At 37.6% G+C, this 25,736-nt stretch overlaps 1 protein-coding gene across 24 annotated transcripts in view; it reads left to right on the top strand.

Annotated features, from left to right (window-relative positions):
- PTPRD (protein tyrosine phosphatase receptor type D) overlaps positions 1–25,736 on the top strand; it is a 457,704-nt gene that overhangs the window by 114,661 nt on the left and 317,307 nt on the right. The gene's annotated exons all lie outside the window — the stretch shown is intronic.

Here is a 25,736-nt window from a genome sequence, read left to right as displayed (position 1 = left end):
CATTCTGTATCACCGTTGTTCTTCTGTAGGACTACTAAAAAGGCTGGTGTTGCCCTGATGCTTAAATAGGAAATAAATTTAAATGAAATGTCTGTAAGGGTCACTAGGCTTTACTTGAACAGTGAAGGCCTTGTCTTGTTATGGGTCATGAAGAAATGCTAGTAGGGAGGGGAAAAAAAAAGAGAGAGAAAAGTCAAAAGAAGTGTTGATTTCACAGGCCTGGTACCATTTTGATTTTTGGCAGAGAATCTAGAAAGGAAACACAATGTATGTGGGCCTTTTGCACATTAGAAACTCTTGTGTGTAATATTTCACAAGTCATTTAGTAGCTATGTTTTTCTACCCAAACTGATAATGACGTGTGCAAAATTAAAGGAACAACCTCTACCTAAAGAAGGGCTTCTCTCAAGTAGTCGGACAGAAGAAGGAATGAAGAAGACACCTTTCTTCCTGATGTCAGAGCATCTGCTTTTGTCTTTTATGTTCTCAAGATTGGTACAAGAGGACTGAGACAGTGAGCCTCTTCTGTGCCTCTTTGTTGCTTATACAAATTAACCAAAGCACAGGACATCTTGCCAAATCCCCCGTACCAGGCACTCATGATCTAGGCTTTCTTTATAATGACAGTGTTAGAGAATAAGGACTAAGGGGTTAGTCCTCTGTTGTCTATCTATAATTCAATCTTTTGGGGAGAGCGAAGCATTGCCTGATTTGGCACCTAGCAGTTGACATTACTAGACTAGCATGGCTATGTCTTAATATTTTTCTTTTTCTCACATACTGTCATTTGTTGATTTGGTTTGGTTGTTTGCTTTTGTATTGAGCTTTCCTTTGGCCCATTCCAGAATTTAGGAGACTAGGCTGTAAGATGAAGGGAATTGAAAAGAAAGGATGAAAACTGAATAATTATAAAGATATTTATACGGGATAGGAATTTTTCTTCTCCATGATATTCTTCTTTATCATTGAGGAGTATATTTACTTGGTTATCTTAAAAAACAAACAAACAAAACCATTCTTTTCCAGGTCTCTTTGGTATCATACCTTGGTCCATCCTTTGAAGGTACACCCTGTTCATTTAAAGGCAAACAGTTATTAACAATGCAGGCCAAATTTATCTGGTGGATTTTAGATTTTAAAAATGTACATATAGCTGAGAAGAAAAATTAGAATAAGAAGCGAGAACATGAGACTATTTTTATATAAATACCTCCCATGTGGTTTAATCATGTAAACACCTTGATATGTACCTTTTAAATTAATGAAACAGAATCCTTAAAAACAGAACAGTTGGATTTTAACTAAATTTCTGGCAATTGTGAATAAACTTTGTTGATGCAGGAAGTTCACCATCACCTGACAAATGCATAGCCATGTTGACAAGATACCTGAAAATAAAAATCAATGGGCAGGTCAGCTTGCAAACAAGAAAGACATATCAGGTGCTTTAAAAGCAAGGAGGGCATTCCTAGAGGAAAGATGATTGTAACCTTGTAACCCAAATTAATAACCTAATGGGCTATATGCTTTGGAGCTGGAGTTTTACGTAAATGAAGATAGGACTGAGAGGAGCTAAATCAGCTTTCATATTAAGGTGAGACTTCTAGCACTATCCCTACAGTAAAATACTCAGAAACTGATCAGAATAAAAAGAATCTTGTGGAGTGTGAAACAGGCAGCCATGAGCACAGTCAGAGACAACCTCAGCACAGGGCCCAGGGAAGGTTATTCATAGCACGATGGGCTCATTGGCGCAAGTTCTAAAGTGTGCAAGCCATTTCCAACCCAGGCGAGACAGTAAGGCTTGGTAGGGAGGGTAGAAGTCGTAGGCTGTGACCTAGAGATAAGTGATCTGTATCTGTGGATTTCAAAATAAATGTATTTAAAATATTTGAAAAGGTAAAGGAATAAAATCTACCAGTAAAAAACCCTGGCTTTTGACAGGAAATGGAAGAATATGGAAAATTTACTGCTGAGTGAAGTAAGCCAGGCTATGAAGGAGAGGCATTGTATGTCCCCACTTAATATATACTGAGTGTCCACACTCTATGACTGAAACTGATTGACTGGAGGATATAGAAACACAGTATATAGATGTAAATATAAGATTTAGTGTGTGTGAAAGAGAAGGGAGTGAGGAAGGACATTTAGAAGAAAAATAGGGAGGCAAAGCATTAATGGGACATAAAAATGTGAAGATATTATATAGTTTTATCAACTGTATTAGGGAGAAATGTTCACCTGTTGAAATATTCATTTTGTAAGCTAAATAATGTGATTGAATGTATGAAAGAAAATTAAATTAAAAAAAAATACACCAGCAAGAGCAAGATCTTAGGAAACAGAAAAGAACAAAGTTAGAAGTAAGATTTTAGAACTCAAGAAGAGTTGGAGAGGCCATATATATACATGCTATATGATATGTACTATAGAAATATACATATGTGTGAATATATGTTCACATAAATTTCATTTTTCAGGTGTACATTTCTGAGGGAAAATAAGACTCAGCTGATTGTTTTTCAAAATGTTGATCTCCATTTATTTATCTGGTCTAGGACCAGCCATCATGTAAAAAATATTACAAAAGTAAAATACAATTTATCAGAACCTTTCAGGTTTTTTTTCTTCCTTCTAAAGCCTTTGCCCTCTTTAACACAGAATAATGGTAGTTCTTTCTCTTAATTTCATGTATTTCTTGAAGATCTTAACAAAAAATTAAAGGAAAATATCACTTTCTTACACGTTCTTACAAGTTCACATGTGTTTGTTTTTCTGGCTCCTAGCTAGCTGGAGTTCTCCCATCTCATCTACATTTATTCAGCTAGTCCCCACATAAAACAAATGTGTTCAAACATTTTAATATCTTAACTTTCTGTGTGAATATCTGTCATATGTAAGTATAGTTACATGAAAATTTATGATTTGAGGAATGTAACTAACTTTTTTTTAAAGACTATATTTAGCAGCTTTGGAAATGTTTCATGAGAAAAATTCAAAGACATTTTGGATTATGAAAAAATAGTCTAAATATAATCTTAAAATAGAATGTTCTCATACATATCTTCATAGGATGAAATAAATGAGAAATGGAATTACTTCTGTTTTCTATAGTCACCTCTTTAAATTTTCTATGTATTGACAATTGCATCAGTAAAATATTTTTAAAATAATTTGAAAAATTTTCCAGGGATAATGAAACATTTATAGACTTTGAACTTAGCAGGCAATTAAGTTAAGAGTAGGAAGGGGTTCATATGACAGTTGACAAGCTTTGGTTCCATTTTATGTTCACTTTCTCTTGCGAATCATATTGGCAGACACTCAAGCCCTCGGTTCTGAGTAGAGGGAGAGCACTTTACACTTGCCGTCCACTGGCCCTCATCAGATGCCCATTTTGTCCACATGGGTCATTTACTCTCTCCTCACTTCGCTGACGAATGCCAAAAATGTGCCAACTGTCATGATGGGTTTTGTCTAAGTAGACTGGATGGAGATCACTCATTTGTTTCACACAGGCTACTAGAGAACCTAATTAATTGGAGATTCAAACATCTGACCTGTGTGGCTAATGCAGAAGACATTGAAATAATGCTCTGACCACCCATGTGCATTGAAGAGAAAACTCCCTCAGTAGCTCGTTTCACATTACCTTGGCTCCCAAAGACTGTTTTCATAGGAAGGATAACTGCAAGCTCAAGCCGAACATGCTCTGGAACAAGATACTTAGGCACTTAACCGTTTATGCTGTAGAATGTGGTTTACACAGGATGAAGAAGAGAGGATGAGGTGCTTAAATCTTCTAGGTCATTTTTGTCTTTTTGGTTGTCTTGGCATTGAAAATGAGCAAATACCCGCCCTTTAGTAAGCTGCATATATATTTTACACACGTTTTCCCTCCTAAGCAGGATGTTAAGTGAAGGCCCCAGGATTCCCTGAGAGGTTACTGAGGGCTGAACATTGACTAACTGTGGAGCGCTGCTCAGGAAAATGGATTAAATACTGTATTAGGCTGTCAGTGAGGGATATGCCTAGGATGAGAGAGCATGTTATTAAGAAGAAAAATTATCATTCCAGATCAAATTAATTCTATTTGAATCTTTAGTTTATTGGCCACAGTTTCTTTGTGACTAAATGTAGCGTCAGAAAAAACATGCAATGTACAGTCATATACAGTATTCCACTCCCCCCCATCCTTGGGGGATTCATTCTAAGACCTCCAGGGTTGCCTAAAAGTACAGGTGGTACCAAACCCATACACTATGTTTTTGTTCTATAGATACATACCTGTGAGAAAGTTTAACTTGTAAATGAGGCACAGTAAGAGATTAAAAACAACTAATAATAAACTGGAACTTGTATAATAATATACTGTAATAAAAGTTATCTGAGTATAGTCTGTTCTTTCTCAAAATATTGAACCATGTTGACTATAGGTAACTGAAACTGAAGAGGGTGGAGGAACTCCTGTAATAACTTGGAATAAAAATGTTCTCTCTGTTGGAACCAGCAGTTAGTGTAATGACTATGTCATTGGACCCTCATGTAGTCAACTGCGGTTCAAGTCCCAGACCCGGTGGTTTAAACTCACCGGGAGCATGTGCATGCATGCCCAAGATCCTAAGAGGAAAATGGAGAAGGGATTGTGGCATGGCCATTCCCCCCCCCTCAAGGGGGGGGTGATTTCTGCTTTCTGTCTCTCTCTTTCTCTCTTTCTGGCAAGTGCACACGCCCCATAGTGAAAAAAACCTCCCCCCCCAAAAAAAAGAAAAAGAAAAAAAAAGTGTTCTCTCTGTTGGATGTTATCAAACCCTGGGCAGGAAAAGTGAGACATCATTTATAGACTTACTTTTCCTAATAAAAGTCTAGAAGCACCTGCCTCTTTTGGGTAAAAGGAAAGGCATTAAGAATCCTTTCTTCTTGCTTATAATTCTTCTCTGAGAGAACATTCTAGAAAAATTTTATCAACTGTGTCTCTGAAGCATCTGACTAAATGTCAAGTTTCTTGAACTTAGATTTTTTTTTTATCCCCTACTCAGAAAGACACATTTTGTTTTCATCCAAGACGGCATGTTACCTGGTTATTTTGTAAAGCTTGACGGTTATTTTCAGAGACATGACCATTCCCAAATATCACTGCCCCACGCCATCACTATCCCCACCATAACAAATCAGGGTGTAATACAGAGCTGTTCTTACCTACCTCCAGGGAACTAGCTTGTTAATAGAACACACAAAAAGTACAATTATTAAAAAAAAAAACTCACTGACCAAATATGAGGCATTTTAGTTCCTAAGTTTGGCAAGTAGGTTTCATGATACAACACTTATAGCAGGTATCTACTCCACGTAGAAATACATCATTAGCGAACGATCACCATCAGGACATGGACAGTAGAGAAAGTACCCACATCGAGGTCTTGAGTCATTTGAGTTCCGACTCTGGCTCTGTCACAAAATAGCTGTGGCATCTTGAACAGATCTATTAACTTCCTTGTCCTTCTATTTGATTTTTTGAGTTTTATTATTTATTTATTTGCCTTATATGTACAAGGAACGACCTGCATTGGTGATCAGATCGTTTAGATCTCTCCTCTCTAGCTTTCTCTGATTCAGTGACATGTCTATTTCAGCAAGGCAGTTCTTACAAAATGGAAAAAAAAAAAAATACACTCCCTGAAGGTGACTGTTACTGAGATAGTAAAACACACAGTGAGCAGTTGGATGAGCCAGAGAAGGCATTGCAATGGGAAATAGAAATGTTTACATAATACGTCTGCTTCAAAAAATGTAAGCCATTCTAGCAGTTGTTAAGAAACACACCCAAACACACACACACACACAACTTTGACAATGTTTCAGGGAGAAGGCAGTCAGCTCTCTGCCATTGTGCAGTACCCTGTGATCAGAATTAGCGTGTTCATTACAGTCTCATTTTATTAATGCCTCTTTTTGAAGATGAACACAGTTGTCCCCGCTGTGAAAATGGTACTTTACCATTTATGTTATAAAGTGGTCTCGGCTGGGGATCCAGGCTAGGAACATTAAAGAACAAAGCACAGCTGCTTGACTGTCACACAAAAGGATTTTTATGAAAGACTGAAACAAAAGGAAGGGTGGCCAACATAGAACAAACTTGCTGACAATTATGGTGCTGAGTGAAGATGACTTGAAAAGGCCTATAAAATAGTTGAGTATGGGGATAAATTGATACCAACATGATAAAGCCTTCCTGTGTGCTGTGTTTCCATGCTGGAAAGGTAGTGGTGAGCAGATCTGCTTTTAGTAAACAGTAACTTTGACTTCTGTTAGTGTAATCTTTAGGACTTAAAAGTAACTATTTATGCATTGGCCCCCACAAAGGCAGAAGCCTATCTGGACAGTCAGTGGGAAACCCTAGTAAGGTGAGACCTTAACAGGAAGAACATTTGGGAAGAACTGTTGATAGGAGCAGAGGCTGTTCACATTTCTTTTGTGATGTCTCCTGAGGACCATTATGTTGATGATTCGTGCTTCCTTGGAATTATTATCACTTGTTTTTCCTCTCTGAGATCGTCTTCAAAGGGCTCAGAGAGAATGAGTGGTGTCATAAATGATTTTATTTAAGAAAGGACTATTTTTTTCTTTTAACCTCTCATTAAAATGTTAATGTTAATAATTTTGAAATGATCAGAAAGTTATGAGTGTTAACTGCTGATTGACTTGCTAGTGGAACCATGAGAAAATCAAGCTATAAGGATTTGGTGTTCACTTTGTCTAATCCCTTATTTGTTTGTTTAAAGAGGTTTTTGCCTTAGGGCATGTGTATTTACCAGAGAGACAAAGAGACAATGAGAGAAGAGGCAAAGTGAAAAATCACTCCCCCGGTTGGCTTGGCCATTCTGTAATCCCTTCTTCTCCCTTCTCCTCCTGGATCTTGGATATACATGTACGCGTGCCTAGTGCAATTTTCTTTTTCTTTTTTATTTATATGTTTTTAATTATTATTCATACGTTAAGTCGCTATACATCCTAGTGCAATTTTCAAACCACCAGTTCGAGGACTTGACCAGTGGGCAGCCACATGGGAGTCCAGTGTTGTAACTGCTGCGCCATCAGGTGACCCCCCTCCCAATCCTTTCCTTCCTTCCTTTCTTTTTTTCTTTGCTTTAGAGAGAGATTTTTGCTATAGGGCCTGTGCACTCTTAGAGAGACAGAGAGCGACAGAAAGTCAGAAATCACCCCCCAGGAGGGATGGCAACACCATAATCCCTTCTCCTCCATTCTTCTCTCAGGATCTTGGGCGCACACACACACGCACCTGGCATGAATTTCAAGCTGCCAGGGCCAGGACTTGAACTGCCGACGACTATGTGGGAGTCCAGCGATGTAACATTATACCACTTGCTGGTCCCAATCTTTTGTTTTTGATGTAAGAAACCAAGGTCCCAATATTTGAAATGGGATTTTCTTTGGGTTTTACCAAGTTAAAAATGGTCTTTGATATGTTATGTATGACAGTATTTTAGAGGTCTGGATACTTACTTTTGAAGTGTTAAATATAAAAAAATCAGTTGTTCTCCAACTGACAAGTCAACAGGCAAGCATGAGTTGGTAGAAAATAGTGTTAAGGAGTCACAGGTGTGCAGAATGTGGGGCATACTACCTACATGGCATGTTGTGGGAGGAGAGGAGATCTCTGAGTTGAGATTTCAGGAATATACAGGAATTTGTCAGGAGCTTGTGTAATCACAGTATTAAAGATAGAGAAATTTCCTAACAAAGTTACACAGATAAGAAACCACTTATCTGTGTAACTGGGTGTGGGTTCTATGGAGAAAAACTAATCAGATGTGTACATACACAGAAAGAAATGTATTATAATCAACTCCACACAATAAGGCTGAGCGGTCTCAATGTCTGGCAGGTGAGTTGATTAAGCTGGGGACCCAGGAGAGTTGAAGAAGTAGTTTTAGTGCAAAGGCAAGCAGGCTTAAAGTCCAGGAAGACCCAATGTTTAGGATTGAGTCCAAAGGCAAAAAAAGAGCCATGATTTCAGTTTAAAGGTAGTCAGGAAAAAAGGATTCTCCTTTACTTAGAGAAGGATCAGTCCTACAATATATCGGCAGATGCTTGCCTTCATTAGGAGGGCAGTCTGCTCTACTCAGTCTACTGACTTAAGTGTTAATCTCATCTAAAAACACCCTCATAATAATACTAAAAATAATGTGTGACCAAATATCTGGGTACCTCATGGCCCTATAATATTGGCACACAAAATTAACCATCTTAGGTTGGGTATAAACAGTAGTAGCTCTGAAGAAAATGAGGTTGATGTGGAGGTTAAGGTAGCTGGATCTCATATGTCATCTGTGCTGTTCACGTCCCTCACCTGGTAGCTAGAAAAAAATCAGGCTTTTGTTTATGTGCTCCCCAAATCCCTAGAGGAGAATGGAGGAGAAGGGATTATGGTGGGGCTATCCCTCTTGGGGGATGATTTCTCACATTCCCTCTCTTTCTCTGTCTCTTCCTGAAAAGTGCATGTGCCCTTTAACAAAAGGAAAAAGGAAAAGAAAAAGAAAGAAAATAAGATTGGGACCTACTTCATTGGCTAAGGAGATTAATCTACATTATAAGAGAGATCATGTGATTAACATAGACTATTTCTACTTTAGTTGAAATTTGCAAGACTGTACTAACACTTCTTTTTCCTAAAACATGTTTTTAAAGTAATATATCAAACAATTCACAGTCCTTTACACATAATTGAGGTTTATATTTTGGAACCGATGTTTGCTTGGCTTTCATTGACAAAATTTGAACAATTAAAAAAAAATTCAATATTCTAGCTTTCAAAATTAGTTTTATTTTAAGCTACTAATTAAGATGTAGTTTTAAAAATTGTGCATGCATAATTTATTGGAATTTAGGGCACAGATATACTAAGTGCTTCATCTAGGGTTTAATTATCAAGGCCCTAATTACATATCTCTTTAGAAGAGCAAGTAACTTATTTTATCTTATTAAAAAAACAATGACTTGAGAATTAATGCCACATTAAACACAACTGGGATGACATATATCCTAGTATTCTTAATATATATTATTAAATATAGCAAGAAAATGTTAAGACTAACTTACCTGTGACTTTTTAAATGATCTTGTGTTTTAATTTGTACCTTATGGCTTACTTTCATGCCCCTTTTTTTCCCATGCCCAAGTAAAGCACCCCCATGGTGAATGGTCACAACACAGTCCCTTTTCTATTCCTCCTTCCTTTAGGGATTTTTCACACATGTGCACCTGGCATGTATTTCAAGCCACCAGATATGGGACTAGAACCATGTGGTCGATTGCGTGGGATCTAGCTCATGTAACCCCAGGTCATGGGCTCGCTTACCCATTACATTGTTCTGTGGCCTAGTGTTTCTAGCATTAACTGGGTACCCAGCTAATATTTGTGTGAAGTAATTATATATGTATAGATATTTAATAGGCTTATTTGGACACATAAGATGAAGTAAAAGACCATTCAGGCAGAAATTAGTTTCATTTTACAATTAATAGACTAGGGGATCATTATTTCAGTGACTACTGTAGCATGGAAAGTGATTGAGAACTAGGAAAATCGAAGATGAATGTAACTGCAAAGAGAGAGTGAGTGAAGGGAAGCCCCACAATGGAGAGATTGCTCTTTGTAGGTAGATAGACAGGAGTTCATATCAGCCTTCTACAGTTTCCTAGCTGTGGGTTTAGACACATTATTCAAGTCAAAATGTTAAACTCTGTTTTTTGGAGTGGAAGATAATTCTAGCTACCTTACTAGGCTCTTCTTAAAAGTTAATGATGAAAGTACGTGAAGCAGGTGGCATAGTGACTCAATTATAAGTTACCAAAAAATTTTTAATTTCCTTCCTCTCCCTTCTTCATCCCTTTGAAACTCAGCTATTCACCCCTTAAGGTTTAGCATCTGGAATAGTGCAGAACCATTCAGTAAGTTTTCATTACATGCTGATTAAAGGAGAGGGTCAAGAACTGTGAAAAAGTTTTCTGTATCATATGAAACAGTGCTTAGTCCAGGACAATCCAGAGACCTGGTGGTTAAGGTGGCTGGATCCCACATGGTCTTAGGTGTCCAGTGGCTTGAAAAACACACTGGTCCAAAATCTCATTTTTGGAGAAGGGACTGCAGTATAATCACACCTTATAGGAGGTACTTTCCTGCTCTCTCTCTTTTTCTTTCACTCTCTCCCTTTCTATCTTCTGCAGGCATACATGCCTTCTGGCAAAATTAGAAACAAACAGAAAAAGTGCATAGCTCAGAGTACTTAAAATCAGCTTTTCACATGGAAATTAGGTGGCAATGGAGTCTGAAAATATATACATTTTATCTAGTTATTTTAAAAATTTTATTTAATTTTATTTATTATTATCATTTTTAAAATTTGCTATAAGGCCTGAGTGCTCACTAGAGAGAGAGAGAGAGAGAGAGAAAGAGAGAGAGAGAGAAATTAAGAAAGCAAGCCACCAAGTCCAGGCTTTGAACTGTGGTTAGCAATGTGGGAATCAGCACTTTAACAACCTCACCACCTGCTGGTCCCCTCTCTAGTTATTTTGAAAGACTAAAGATAATGCATTGGTGCAATGTTCTTTAATATATAATGCCAAGAATTGTAGCTTTCTTCCCCCTCTTGCATTTGGAATCATTACATTTGAGCTATCCTAAGTTGCACAATAGATTAAAACCAGCAATTGTTTTTTAATGTCTGTGAAAAAGTAGCAGTTTTACCTATTGGTTTTTCTTTTTGGATTATTTCTGTTACCAACCTTGGTATAGGAAATGATACAAGGCATAGTTATGAATTTTAGTCCTTCAAGTAGACCCTAGTTCAAATCCTAAATTTACTATTAGCCCTGTGTCTATATACATGTTTCCTAATCTCTCTAAACTTCAATTTATTTATTTGGCAAGTGGAAAATGTAAGACCTATATCCTGGTGCAAAAATATGCATGTGGGCCAGCCTCCATCCTAGTGTTTAAGGCAGAAGGATCCTACATGGACTACCTCACAGTTGAGTCCTGGGCCAGCAGTTTGAGAAACACTCCAGGCACATGTGCATGCATGCCCGAAATCCTGAATGGAGACAGAAATGTAGGAGAAGGGATATCATGGCATGACGATCCCCCATGGGGCATGCTTTCTCTTTGTCTCTCTCTCTGGCAAGTACATGTGCCTATGGCAAGTTAAAAAAAAAAAAGGAAAGAAAATGGGTATAATATTTAAGAAGCACTTTATTCATTTTATTCATGATTTATTCAGTCAATAATGTGTATTTCTCTATGTTAGGAATTGGGTTAAACTTAAATTTAAAAGGTGGAAAAGACATTACTCCCTCCTGCCTTCAAGGAAGGTACAGTCTTTGATAGAACCATAATTTTAATTAAGATGACAGTTATGCATACATACAGTGGTCCATGATAATGAAGTATATTTTTAGAAGAAAAGTGCTCTCACAGTAATTCAACTTACACCTTTTCAAGTTAGTACTTGCACTGAGAACTAATGTCTCCTTGAGTGTTCCATCAATATGACAGTGAGGTTTGTTGAAATGTAAGATGTGTTTGACATATAAAACCTTAACTGACAGAAAAATTAAACTCACCTTCTTTTCCTGATGAGTGAAAATGTTCTGAGGGAAAATTATATTTCATTTGTATGAAGACTTGAGATATACTTTGCTGGGGTTTTGAGAAAATATGATGCAATAAAAATACTTAAGTAATTACCTTCAAAGTAATATTCCCATTTGTTTCTCTCCCAACTAATAGTAAAAGGGGTTTTTATTACGGCACTTACCATTTTTTATGACTCCTTTTTGCTCTAGGTGGAGATGACAAAGCATATCTAAATATGAAAGGATTTTAAAGAGGGCTAGTGAAATATCCTAAAGCATATTCTCCCTCAGAAGACTTAATTAAGCAAAATTGATTTTTATAAAATATTTATTTATTCAAAATAGGGTTTAGGTTGTTTAACCATTGAGAAACAGCCATTAGTATCTATTCCAAAGATAGAGCATTCTTAGGTATATTATGTTTTAGGCCTAACAACTTGGATTAAAGCCCCATACCCCAAAAAGCCTTTTATTTACATTCAGGTTTTTATGGGTGTCGTTATAGATTATGATGATAGATCCGATTTCCAGGTATTGCCAAGCTTGTGTATAGAGATCAAGTGTTACAGCTGACTTACTGCAAGTCCCATTAATCTTGGTTGTAAAGATGCATTAATAAAGTTAACACTCACTCACTGGGTCAATAGCAAATGGAATTCCTCCATGTCAGGCATATAAACAGATATATCATCATCTGAGAGGAAGAGTTCAGTCTGACTTAAATTATTAGTCTTAAATTGCTATAAACTCACTGCAAAGAGCCAAGGACATTAAATGCTTCTCAGCGGGACTGAAGTTTTGCCCAGTAGGACTGGGGTTTTAGGCAGTTTGAGTCCCAGGCCTGGTGATTTGAGGAAGGAGGAGAAGGGATTGTGGTATGTCTGTCCGAGTGGGGGCTGATTTTTACTTTCCTTCTTTCTTGGTCTTTCTCTCTGTGTCTAACAATTGCTTGTGCCCTATAGCAAATTACAAAAAAGAACCCCAAAACAAAAAACAGCTTAGATATCTTTTCTCAGTTAGCAAATATTATAGAATCTATGTTTTTCTTTAGGTTTTACAGGTTATTACAAAAGCAAAACTAAAAATGATGAAAAAAATTCTACAGAACTAAGAATTATCAAGCAAGTAGTACAGTTTAGTGCCTTCTTTGAGATTCAGAGAAATTTTTAACCCTAAACCAAAGGACTGCTTCATACATTACTAAAGTAGAGGCCATAAGCATTATGGAAGAGCTTTAAGTTCAGAGGGGCCAAAGTTTACATGTGATTTGATCAAACTCACCATAAATATGGTTGATTACCAGTTTTTTTTTTTTAAACAGGGAACTTTATAATCTTTCCCTTTGTCAACTGTTTCCTCGACCCTTGCACCTCACACCCTTCCTTCACTGCCTACTCTCAAACCATTCTCTGTCCCCACACACCCAGTCTCTAGCATACACATCCACCCTTTCCACTATCACATCTTCAACGCTCTCAACCTCTGCCATAGAAGCACTCAATAGAAATTGAGTGGAGATATACAATGTATATCTTTCAAAATCTGTCTCACTTTGTTCAACATTGTCTTCTGTGTTTATCCATTTTGAGTTAAAAGATAGGATCTCATTGTTTCTTATTGCTGTGTAATATTCCATAGTATATATGTGTCAGTTTTTCAACCCAGTAATCAGTTTTTGGACACTTACTTTGGTTCCATGTTTTAGCAGTTGTGAATAATGCTACATTAAACATGACTGTGCAGAGGCATTCTATGTCCCCACTTAATATATACCGAGTGTCCACACTCTATGCCTGAAACTAATTCACTAAAGGATATAGAAACACAGTATATAGATGTAAATACCAGATATACTATGTGTGCAAGAGGAGGGTCTGAGGAAGGACATTTAGAAGAAAATAGGGAGGCAAGGTATTAATGTCACAAAGAAATGTGGTATTATCTGTTGAAGATATTTTGTAGTTTTAAAAACTGTATTAGGAAGAAATGTTCACCTGTTGAAATAACCATTTTGTAAGACAAATAATAATGTGATTGAATGTGTAAAAGAAAATGAAATGAAAAATTAATTAATTAATTAATTAAAAAAAAAAACTTTCTGACTGAGAGTTTTCCTATTCTTTGAGTAAATACCAAAGAGTGGGACTACTGGGTCATATGGAAGCTGTATCTGTAGTTTCCTGAGAAAACTCTATACTGTTTTCCACAGAGAGGCTATACCAATTTACATTCTCACCAATGGTAAGAGGGTTTTTTTTACCACAGGCAGACCAGCACTGTTGATCTCATTTTTTTTATCCTAACCATTCTAACTGTGGTTAAGTAGTATTTTGTTATGGTTTTAACTTGCATCTCCCCGATGACAAAACATTTTGAACATTTTTTCATATGCCTGTTGGCCATTTGTAAGTCTTCCTTAGAGAGTTGTTTATTCAATTCTTTTGCCCATTTTTAAACTTGATTTTTAAAAAAATGGGTGAGCTGCTTGAGTTCCCTATATGTATATATTCTGGATATCAATCTCTTGTCTGAGGAATAATTGGCAAATATTTAATCCCATTCTGAAAGTTGTATTTTCACTCTAATTATTGTTTCCTTTGCTGTGAGGAAGCTTTTTAGCTAGATATAATCCCACTTGTCTTTTTGTATGTGGTCTTTATATTTACCATAGAATCAAAAGACAGCAAAATCTCTCTCTTAGATCCCAAATATCTTATTACAGGAAAATATTTCTTTTCTTATGCCCCCCAGAGGGTCATTTTGTGAAGCAAGCATTCTTTCAATATCTGTCTTAGACAGTGATTGGTGAAAGTGTTAAAGTTCTTATTGTTGGGTATGTGTTTTTAAAGTCTTATTTCAGGCAATAGCATCTGCAAATTAAGATTGCACAAAGCAGCAGTGAGAAGATCCTCACAGTTTTACTTAGTTGGACAATTCTTTATTACACTGACAATTTAATTGGGTGTAAAAAGAAATAGCAATTTAGGATCAAGGGCTTGAAGTGGGACAGCCTACCAGTTTCAGAGTTAGTATAAAAAAAAATTGGCAAGACTCACAGAAGGTACATCTTTAGTTCTCTAGTTATTTCCTGTTGAGTATTTCTATGCTGAAAGTTCTCTATCAGAAGTACTTTTTAATGGCAAATTTTACTGGAGTCTGAAGATGAAGAGAAGACATTGAATTCACTTTGTTATGCTTGCATATAGATACACATATAGGAATGGCTACTTTTATGAAAATGTATCTAATGAGAGTTTCATTATTTCAGTGATTTGAAGACTATTTTAATTCAAACTGTTTGGATTTTTATAATTATAAGAATAAAATGAACAAGAATTAGTTTCATTGGTTCTTTTAAGTAGGGGTGAAATCAGTATTGTTTATCCAGTGAAGGAAGGGGTTGCATTTGATCCGTGCTTGTGTAATATCTCTAGCTCTTAGGGGGTATTGCCCAGCAGGCACTCAAATATTCGTTGAAAATTCAATGAATTTTACAAATTGATATGGCTTAAGTGATATTTTTTGAGGTAATTGTAGCCTATTAGGAAGAGAAATGACCTCTGCATATCAGATTTTATGCATCCCCTTGCTAAACAGTCATCACACACTTCTCCAAAACAATTCTGTGGTTCTTTCTCCTGAGACATATAAAAATCTCAGCTGACTCCCAGGTAATAACCTGGGTGCTCCTTTGCAGAGGTACTGGGTAGTCGATCTTTCTCTAATTCCTCTATACCTTCCCCCCCCACCCCCGTCTCTTTTTCTGCTTAAATATTTTAGGTAATTGCCATTAGTGGCCACCAGTTTATTATTCTATATTTTGTGACCTACCTTCAATTCATGAGCTTTTAGTATGTTTTGTCTTATTAGAGATGGAAATACATTTCTATCTTTTATGAAAAGTGGCCAGGTTAAAAAAAAAAAAGAATTTGTAACTAAGTGTTTAGCACAGAAATTATAGAAAGCAGAGTGTTTTTCTGCTCATGTAGGTGAGAAATGCTCCTTTATACACTGATAAGCCTGAGACTGTCACCAGTGAAACGACCTCTAAATAAGGAAGTGGCTGTGTTCTGTGCCAGCTGAAGTTCTGGAAGAGTGTCACATAGATTGTGAAACTAGTCTCAGCATTGTAAAGAATATAATCAGACCAGCAAAGAGTAATAGCACCCTTAAGTGTGAGTATTTTTGGTCAGAGTAATTCAAAGCCAAGATACCCAAGACTAAAACTGCTCTTGTCGTCTATAATAATGTCAACATCTTTATCTTCCACTTCAAAGTAGTTTTCTATCTTAGATATGTTGTAAAAATAGGGTGTCTAGGGGCCAGCAGCTGGTGGAGTGGTTAAGGCACTGGATTACCACATGATCGACTGGTTCCAGTCCTGGACCCAGCAGCTTGAAACTCACGTCATGAGTGTATGCATGCGTGTCCAAAATGCCGATGGAGAACGGAGGAGAAAGGATTACAGCGCGGCTATCCTGTCTGGAGAGTGACCTCTCGCTTTCTGTCTTTCTTTTTCTGTCTCTCCAGCAAGAACATGTGCTCTATAACAAAAATTTCTTAAAAAAAGAAAGAAAATAGGGTGTCTATTTGAGTATTTTTCAAATTATGAATAAAACCGTGGATATGATAGAAAAATCCATTATAGTTTTATCATAAATAGTGAATTTCTTTCCACATTTGTCATCATTAATAATTCTGTTGACCACAGACCATAGTTATTTCATTTATGGTTATTCTCTATTCAATCTGCCATAGAATCTGAAGTAAGGGATCATTGTTTTCATTTTTTAAATACTCTGTTCTTTAACATAGTGTCTTTGAAATTCCATAAGGAGATGGTAGCTATCAAACTTCAAAGGCAGGTGTTAGATTTTAGGTACAAAATGATATTATAACGAGCATATAGTAAATTACTTTTTAAACCTGAACTTTAACCCAGCTCATCTGCCATGTTATAATCTAAAAAGTCCTCTTGCATCTCAGCACACCCACAATCTTGATGGCAGTGCTTTCTCACAAGTTCATTGGTCCATTGGGATTCAACTGATAGGTATTTATAGTTCAGTACTTATGTTAACCTTCATTTCTCATGTAATTAGAAAGTTATGATGTGATGTTTGATGGCAGTAATTTATTTGTATACCTTTAAGGTTGCTTGATTAAATCTTGTTTACAAAACATAAAGATTGTCATTCATAACTTTCAAGTTTGGAGAGGGATGACTAGTAGCATAGTAGTTAAATATGGTACATCTGGAGCTGGAGCCCACATTGTCTTGTGAGGTTCAAATCCTGACCCAAGAAGATTGAGAAGCATGGTAGGCACATGTGCATGCGTGTCCAATTCCTGATGTAATGGAGAAAAAGAGGAAAAGGGACTGCCTTGTGACTGCGCCCCATTGGAGAGTGCTTTCTCTCTCTCCATCTCCGTCCCTGTCTTTCTCTCTCTCTCCCTGGTTTTTTCTTGGGTGAGTGTGAGCTCTCTGGCAATTAAAAAAATAAACAAAACAACTTTTGGGGCCAGCAGTTGGCATGGAGATTATGGTGGCTGGATCCCACATGACTTACCACACATTTCAAGTCCCAGACCTAGCAACTCGAAAATTACCCTTGTGCATGCACGTGTGCCCAGAATACCAGAAAGAGAATGGAAGAGAAGGGCTTGATGAGTGGCAGTCCCTCCATGCCCTGTAACAAAACCAAACCAAACATATTTGGGTAAAACATATGAGCAGCAGAAAATGAACTGTTTTAAATGATTCTACAACCATCAAAACTTTACTTCATGGAAGTGGTCAAGATGGGATTAGCACATGGTAGCTAACAAATAGTTATAATTTGTTGAAGTTGCAATGTATTATTTCATTTGAAAATAATGGACAGTTCTCTTTAGATTGAGGAAAAGACGTGTAAATCATTGCTCCCCAGCAAGAACAGATTCATTATTGAGATGAGGAAAGCACTTTTCTCTCAAATCTCAATTTCTTTCTTTAAGATAAAGCTATTAAATAGAAGCCAGGAGAAGCCACTGAGTATATGTAGATGCCACACTGGATTTTGTGTATAAGACATTGACTTACCCCTGAGGCTAGTCTTTTAAGCAATGTGGACTAATGCATACGAAAACGTAATATTCAAAACAGAGGAGTGATTTTCTCAAAATACCATGTGAGTCTATTGTCTATGTCTAAGAGGATAAATGAAATTAATACAGGCATAATTTAGACAGCTTTTTCTTTATGTTTAAACAGAGGTGATAGCTTACTTTTTCCCATAGTGAACGTACTTGATTGTGCATGAGTACTTGGTATACTTACTACGCCTTCCTTGAAAAATTTGGGCCATAAGGTTTAATTGCATGCTCATCAAGCAAACAGACTTGGAGGTATATTCTCTGAGCCGTGGGCTCCCACAGCTCCCATTAATGCTAATGGGAGTTACACATGTGTATTGAGGAGAGCATAATACAGCCTTTGAAGTTGGAGTTGCTAATTGAGTGCTTTCTTCAGCTGTGCTCAGCTTCAGTCGCTAAGCTGACTTAGAGTGGTCTAAAATGTCATTCTTGGTAAAGCCCCCAGAACATTATCAAAGCAGGCTGGCAGTGAAAGAGGCAGCTAAAAAGTCTCTCTTCCCTCAAATGAAGAAAGAATGAGCAGGCCAAACAAAAGAAGGAGCAAAGACATCTCATGAATGGACACTTCTTTCTGCTCAAGTAGCTTTAGCTGGTTTAGTTCAGAAAGTAGGGGGAAAAGTGGGAAAATCAGAGGCCCTGTCTTTTGGGAGAATTGCTTGTCCTTTGAGGATTTTTCATGAAGTATGAAAACAATGAAAGGCTGAATGCTCGACTTAGGCTAACAGAGGAAGTACGTGACCCCATATGTGACATCCTAAATGTCCACGTCCCAGCTTTCCAGATCCTTTATATACCATTTTTACCCCTGTATAAACACCTTTATAGCAGGAGTCTTTGCAAAGAGAGAATTCTGTATTGAATTCTATGTAAAATTCTATATAATCCTAAAATTCTACATAGAATTCTGTATTTTAGGCGTCTGTACAAAAGAAAAGCTATATTAACTCGCTCCTTGCAAATGTGCAAGTGATTATCTTCTCTCTTATAGTTGACTCTCATTCTTCACGGAGCTCATATTTGTGAATTTACCTGATGCTAAGATTTGTTAATCCTGGGAACCAGCAGTTAGCGTAATGGCTATGTCGCTGGACTCCCATGTAGTAGACCGCGGTTCGCGTACCAGACCTGGTGGCTTAAAACTCACGCCGGGTGCGTGTGCGTGCGTGTGTGCCCAAGATCCCGAGAGGAGGGTGGAAGAGAAGGGATTGCAGCGTGACCATCCCCCCTGGGGGGTGATTTCTCGCTTTTTGTCTCTGTTGGGCGAGCGCCCGCACCCTATAGCAAAAACCTCTCCAAAAAAAAAAAAAAAGATTTGTTAATCCTTAAATCAATACTCATAATAATTTCACAGTTGTTTTATAGAGCAGTGAAAAATTTGAGTTGCCCATCACACCCATTCTCATGAGTTCAAACAAGGCAACTAGTTTATGTGTTTATTGCAGATGAAACTAATGAGTTCTAAGATTTGGACAGTGTATGACTCAGTATAGTTTTGTTCATAGGAAGAGACTTTTCTGCCTGTGTTCAATCCAGTAAGACACCATGCAAATTAATAGTGGATGCTGTAAGGAAGGCCAGGATAAAATTTATGGGTAGCTCTATGTAATGTCATTGCTGATTATTGAAACATAATTTAAATCATACTTAAAATAGATTAATGATGTCACAGTCTTAGCTGAAGGACATTATATTAAAGATAATACAGTATAAAATAGAAGTGTTCAAAAACTCATGGAAGATATATATTGTGGAAAAACAATGCATAAATATAAAATATTTTTGCATCAATATAACATTGTACTTTATTTTTCATGTAATTTTTGAAGTTCTTCTAAGAGAAACTCATATTCTAACTAATGCCTTTAAAAATGTACCGAACTGAAGGACTTCCATTTTACTGTATTTTAGGGGGAAAAATCAGTGCAGGAAAATTTTTTTTTAATAGAAACTTTCTAAGAAGACTATTTAGGAAAGTTCTTCAGAAAAGACAGTTGGGCTGAAAATGTGGAAATGCAATTCTCCTGGTCCCTCAGGGCATAAGAAAAATAACAAAACCAGTTATGAAACTGATGGTTTCCTCCGTGGACTGTCTTGTAGAAGAGGGATTAGATTCATTTGTGTTCGTTCAGACAGTGAGTGAGCGGCCGAGAGTGGCAGATTTTTGGATTGTTCCCAGAAAGATTTCTGGAGTAACCTCAGCTTCTTGAATGTTACCAATGCAGTTTTGAAAAGCAGAGGTGAGTGATTGTTTTCTGGGGGAATTAGAGAGGTTTTGGGTAGAAAACATGGCATGATAATGATGGAGATTATAATATGGTATATTTTAATCTTTCAGTCCCACTTGACTTTATTTTCAGTTAAAGAAAAAAAAAATAGTAGGAGAAAAAGTTTCTCAACTATTTCTTGGTATGGTAGAAGTGCACTGTCCCCAAGAAGGAAGACACATGAATATACTGGAATGTTTTTACTCTTACTTTCAGGGATAATGCCTGTCCCTCTCTCTGTTTGTTACCCTCTTTTTTTCCAGGAAAGTGAAAGGCCACTTGAAATGAAAGAATGCTATTTCATTTTTTTTTTTGGAGAGGTTTTTTTAATTTTTTTTGCTATAGGGTGCGTGCGCTCGCCAGACAGAGACAGACAGACAGAAAACGAGAAATCACCCCCCAGGGGGGATGGCCATGCCACAATCCCTTCTCCTCCATTCTCCTCTCGGGATCTTGGGCACGCATGCACATGCACCCAGCATGAGTTTTAAGCCATCGGGTATGGGATGTGAACTGCGGTCGACTACATGGGAGTCCAGCGACATAGCCATTACGCTAACTGCTGGTCCCCCTCAATTTTTAAAGCATTTGCAATGCAACTCTGTGTAAATGCATTTATGATTTTTACTTTTGTTATTCAGTGTATTCAAAAGCCATTTTTAGATATCTCTTATGCTTTGGGTGTAATAGAAAGCTAACTTGCCCTACACACACACACACACACACACACACACACACACACACGATATACATAAACTGTAAATCCTTTATTGAGTAGATTTCACACTTGTGTTATTGATAGAAAAATGTTGAATATACACATGTGAAAATAAGAGGATGCTTCAGAAAGTTCACGGAAAATGACATTGAAATAAGTTTATTTCGGTGTAAAAATTTTTTAAATTCATGCATAGATTTTCCATGAACCTATGAAGCTCTTGATGTGATATTAGTAATCCTTTTCATGTTAAAAGTTTAACATCTAGGGACCAGCAGTTAGCGTAATGGCTATGTCACTGGACTCCTATGTAGTTGACCATGGTTCGAGTCCCAGACCTGGTGGCATAAACTCACACTGGGCGCGTGTGCATGCATGCTCAAGATCCTGAGAGGAGAATGGAGGAGAAGGGATTGCAGCATGGCCATCCTCCCTGGGGGGTGATTTCTCGCTGTCTGTCTCTCTGCCTGTCTCTTTCTTTCTGGCGAATGCATGCTCCCTATAGCAAAAAACCTCTCCAAAAAAAAAAAGAAAAAGAAAATCTGACATCTAATCATTTTGAGTGTACTGTTGGTGTAGGTTTCATTGCCATAGCTAATCATAGACCACTGCATAATTCAAAATCATTTATTGTAGTTTTCAGTAATTACATTTGAGATAATTGTGAAGTTGTATTAATAGTCTTCCATAGAAGATACAAAATTTCTTCTGTGTTTCATTTTAAATATATATATTTTTAAATTTTGAAACATGCATAAATAATATTTAAATATACTCTCTGCAGATGTTCAAACCTTATAAAAACAAAATAGTCAAAGACAGGGCCAGCCAGAGGTATGGTGGTTAGAGTGGCAGGATCCCACATGGCTGACAGTGCATTTTGAGTCCTGGATACAGTGGCTTCAAAAAACACTGTGTGTATGTGTGTGTGTGTGTGTGTGTGAGTGTGTGTACATGCCCAAAAATCCCAGGAGGAGAATGGAGGATGGAGGCATGGCCATCCCTCCTTGGGGTACTTTCCTCTTTTCCCTCTCTTTCTTTCTTTGTCTCTCTCCAGCTCTTCAGTGAGTACACGTGCCCTATTGCAAAATTAAAACAAGCAAAAAACAATGGAAGATGGTTTCTATCACCTAATTTCTCAGAGGTAATATTTCCATGGTGACAGTTTACTGTACATCTTTCCAAATCCACTTTAGTATTATGTAGTTAAGTAGCTATGGAACACATACATAGAGGTTTATAGTTTCAAGACAAGTTTTGCTTTAACCAATAGATTCATATCATATGGATTGTTCTGAAGTTTTATTTATTTTTAACATTTTTGCTAGAAGTCATCGGCAGTTGCTAAGGGGGACAGAGAGAGAGAGTTAGAAAGCAACCCCTCCATGTGGGATGGTCACACCGCAGTCCCTTCTCCATTTCTCCCTTCTTTTGGGATTTTGGGCACACATGCACATGTGCCTAGTGTTTCTCAAACCAGTGGGTCTGGGACTTGAAGTGCATGGGAGTCCAGCGACATAGCCATTACGCTAACTGCTGGTCCTCCTCATTTTTTAAAGCATTTGCAATGCAAATCTGTGTAAATGCATTTATGATTTTTACTTTTGTTATTCAGTGTATTCAAAAGCCATTTTTAGATATCTCTTATGCTTTGGGTGCCTTGTGGCAGATCCAGCGCTCCAGCCACACACCGTGGACTAGATTTTATTTTTTCATAACGATATGCTTATATTTCCATGTCAGAACATGTAGATCCACCGCTGTAAAGCTACAGTGTTATTTGTTGTACATGCGCTGTAATTTATTCTGTTAATAATATTATTTTACATAATACAGACACAGAAAATGGTATCCACAACCTTTAAAGATACCTTTTTGAGAACCAGCAGGTGGGAATGTAGTTAAGACACTGGATTCCCATGTGGCTGATCACAGTTTGAGTCCCAGATCCAGCATGTTGAAGGTCGTACCAGTTACCAGTCATGTGTGCATGTGTGCCCAAAATCCCGAGAGGAGAGTGGAGAAGGGCTTGTGGTGTGGTCAACCCCCCAGGGGGTGATTTCTCACTTTTTCTCTCTGTGTCTCCCTCTGCTTTTATCTAGCGAGCACACACAACTTATAGCAAATACTTCAAAAAAAAAAAAGATCCCTTTTAGTATATACATGGTAAAATTGTTTAAGGGTAGTTACCCAAAAGTGGATTTAGTTTCATTTTATCTAGTTCCAATATGGGCCTAACATATTGTATGTATATAAAGGTTTATAATACCAAAACTGCTATTCATACATTAATATAGCAGAAGTGATCTGAACATTTATTTAGAATGAACTTTTTTTTGTGTGGTTTAGTCAAGATTCAACTTAGATTTTTTGCCTTATGTAACGTTTTCTTTTTTTAAAGAGAGGTTTTTTTGCTATAGCACACGTGCGCTCACTGAAGAGACAGAGAGAAGCTGACAGAAACCAAGAAATCACCCCCCCCCCCCCCCGCCTGGAGGATGGTCACAGCACAGTCCCTTCTCTATTCTCCTCTCAGGATTTTGGGCACACTTGCACATACACCTGGTATGAATTTTAAGCTGACAGGTCTGGGACTTGAACCACAGCTGACTATGTGGGATTCCAGTGACATAACTGTGGCATCACCAGCTCGTCCCACCGTATGTAACTTACACCAGAACATTTTATTGGTGTTTAGAGGCTTTTAAAATAATTGACAGAGGTATCTTTATAGACATCATGTAAACAGCAGTGCCAAGAGTAGGACACCTTCAGGGAAAGTGGGAATAGACACACACAATGAAAAGTGCCTTCTGGAATTCTAATGCAAAAGAGACCTTATAGATGGAGAAGTCATTAAATCCTATTCTTTAAGCACCAGTGCCTGTTCATAGATAGCTCTTTATCTTCATGCCAACCCCTCCTACATAAAGAACACTGTATATTGGACGTAGAAACTCTTAGATAGGAAGCTGGGAAACAGTTGTACAGCAAATACTGTCTTTTTTAAAATTTATGTATTTTAAAATATTTGCTAACTTTGAAAATTTTTTAATTATTTAAGTTTATTTATTATTCTTTCATTTGCTATGTGTGCTCATCAGAGAGCGAGCGAGTGAGAGGGGGCTAGTGAGAAAGCAAGTCACCAGGTCTGAGGCTCAAACCACGGTCAGCCATGTGGGAGTTCAGCACCCCAACCTGTTGGCTCTGGACATACGAAATCATGAAAAGTTAATGCATAACTTGGTACAGAGTTGAAATGCCATGGTTTGTGCTCATGAAGATGACAAAAGTGTCAGGGGTGCAGCATTTGGTTCTGAAAGTCTAGTAGCAAAGATAGATATGTACACATTAATTTTGGCATTGAGGTTGGCCATCGCTTGTCAGGTTGACCCAAATGTACGGGGTTGTTTGTCCCATGCAGTTGTACTAGAGACCCAGGGAAGAGGAGACTTTCAGAAAATTTTGCCAGTTGACTCTCAACATAAATACATCAGGCTTCGGTTAATTAACAGAATCAAATGTCTTATACTCACTAATTTGAGAACCAGCCATGGTGTTTGAGACAAACATGCAGTGGATACAGGCTGGCTCTGTACCTCTCAGTAATTTCTATATTATCCCAAGTCAGTATCAGTTGGAAAGACTATAGTGTAAGCACTTGATTTTTTTTGTCGTTTTGCCAAATAGGATCAACTGTAATACTGATTCTTGTAGACTTTCCTATTTCCTGTTGGGGCAGGCTTGCTGTTGTGTACGATAACCTGCTTAAAGCTGAATAGAGGATTTTATTATGGACCGAGAATGTATCCTTTTGTTTGCATTCAAAGATGAAGCTCCCATCTTGCTGGCCTGCAAGCGAGAGGAGAGTGGAGGAAAAGGGATTGTGGTGTGGTGTGCATGTATGTGTGCACTTACTGTCATGGTGAGACAGTTTCCAGAAAGCCTTCTCCCTTGTCTGTCAGATCGAGATCTGTAACAGCCAGAAAGTGCACCTTGTGTTTTTACTGGTGAAATATGAAGAACGTATTACTTGTATGGTCCTGCCAGCGTCCTTGTGCCCATAGAAGTTTTCATCCAGTTTCACCTCACTGGGCTTCCCTGCTCTATTCTTCATTCTTGTTTCAATCAGCAGTACCACCGTGCTGCCTCTTCCAGTTGTCCAGGCTTGAAGCCTTTGAATTAATATCGACTAATTCCTATCTTGCGTCTTTTGACCAGTGCATTCCCATGTCATCGACACAGTGACCCTTTTGCTTTCCTTGTCTTTCCATTTTGCTACCAACATCTTAACTGAGTACTTTTCTTCTGTCCATTTTATAGTCTCTCAAGTAATCTACCCAGTCCTTCTTGTGATACTTCATTTTATTCAGGCTTCACTGTAACCAAATGTGTCCTTTTCTTTAAGGCTCAGATACATACAATTAATCTTGGACTTTAAGCGAAATACATATTTTTCATTGTTCTTTGAATTGATATGGTAAAACATACTACAACATCAAATATAGATATATTTTCTGAATGAGTTATATAAAGGAACAGTTCTATAGGATTTCAGATACAAAAATGTATACTTATTTGTTAAGACATCACCTTTTTTTTTTAAAGAGAGATTTTTGCTATAGGGCGCATGTGCTTGCTGGAGAGACAGAGAGAGAAAGAGTAAAAAGTGTGAAGTCCCCCCCCCCCCCCCCAGGGGGATAGCCACACTGCAATCCCTTCTCCTCTATTCTCCTCTTGGGATCTTGAGTGCATGCGCACACGCACACACACACGCACACACACACACACACACCCGGTGTCTTCTTGAAGCAACCAGGTCTGGGACTTGTACCATGGTCCACTACATGGGAGTCCAGTGACCCAACCATTGACACCATTTGCGGGTCCCATTAAAACATCAGCTTCTGGAAATTGCAGCATAGTGCTGTCTCTTTCTTTTGCATTCTTTACTCTCTTTTATG

This window comes from Tupaia chinensis, unplaced genomic scaffold (genome assembly GCF_000334495.1).
Source record: "Tupaia chinensis unplaced genomic scaffold, TupChi_1.0 Scaffold000298_1, whole genome shotgun sequence".
In the NCBI taxonomy this organism is placed as follows: Eukaryota; Metazoa; Chordata; class Mammalia; order Scandentia; family Tupaiidae; genus Tupaia; species Tupaia belangeri.
This window is presented reverse-complemented; position numbering and strand designations above follow the sequence as displayed.